Source organism: Colobus angolensis, unplaced genomic scaffold (genome assembly GCF_000951035.1).
Source record: "Colobus angolensis palliatus isolate OR3802 unplaced genomic scaffold, Cang.pa_1.0 Scaffold116, whole genome shotgun sequence".
Lineage (NCBI taxonomy): Eukaryota > Metazoa > Chordata > Mammalia > Primates > Cercopithecidae > Colobus > Colobus angolensis.
Window position 1 is genome coordinate 4359484 of NW_012112697.1, and position 1003 is coordinate 4360486.

The 1003-nt window shown below is 41.7% G+C and overlaps 1 protein-coding gene across 1 annotated transcript in view; it reads left to right on the plus strand.

The window, feature by feature from the left end:
* Positions 1–1003, plus strand: part of PHLPP2 (PH domain and leucine rich repeat protein phosphatase 2) — an 88358-nt gene that overhangs the window by 5309 nt on the left and 82046 nt on the right. The gene's annotated exons all lie outside the window — the stretch shown is intronic.

The window sequence follows — 1003 nt, forward strand, 5'->3', positions numbered from 1 at the left end:
GTGGTTTATAGATAAAAGTTTTTTTTTTTTTTTTTTGGGGAAAGGCTCCCTCTTTCCCCCCCCCTGGAGTGCAGTGGCACAATCTCGACTCACTGCAACCTCCTGTATTCAAGCGATTCTGCTGCCTCAGCCTCCAGAGTAGCTGGGATTACAAGCACGTGTGCCACCACACCCAGTTAATTCTCTTGTATTTTTAATAGAGACAGGGTTTCACTATGTTGGCCAGGCTGGTCTCGAACTCCTGACCTCAGGTGATCCCGCCCGCCTCAGCCTCCCAAAGTGCTGGGATTATAGGCATGAGCCACTGCACCCGGCTAGAAAGATCTTTCAATCTTAAATATGCTCTTTGTATACTTGTTTGATGTAAGAGATGATTGTAATTGTGTTCCCTTTTAAATAAATTTGCGATAACAGTTCTATAAGAGTGAGGGGAAAATAGTTTTCTCAACCTAGCAATTCCAGTAGAATGGTGATTCCAAAAGTTGAAAGCACCTCAGAGGACAGTGTCATCTGCAGTCCTGGCTGCTAGGAAGGTTTTTCTAGCAGTTCACTGATGTGTTAAGCAGTGGAGCAAGACATTCTTGAGAAGAAGGAAACACTAGGCAATTCAGCAGTGGCTAATAATAGCTAAACAGTCCATCTAGATTATTGCTATAAGCCTTTGCTTTGCTTAATATCTAGGCCTTTTAAGTGCCCATTGGTCAGGTTTAAGAGAATGATATATACTGAAATTGTAACTTAGCAGTTTATTTTCTTAGGGTGGAGTATATCATGTAGACCGGAGATAGATCCTTTGAGGTAAATGATGACCAACAGCATGTATATTTTGCTGTTGTTTTAATCTTTTATTTCATTTTAATTTTTTTAGAGACGCAGTTTCACTCTGTTGCCCAGGCTGGTCTTGAACCCCTGGCCTCAAGTGATCCTCCCGCCTTGGCCTCCTGAAGTGCTGGGATTACAGGCATGTGTTTTTTTTGTTGTTGTTTTTGTTCTGTTTTTTTTT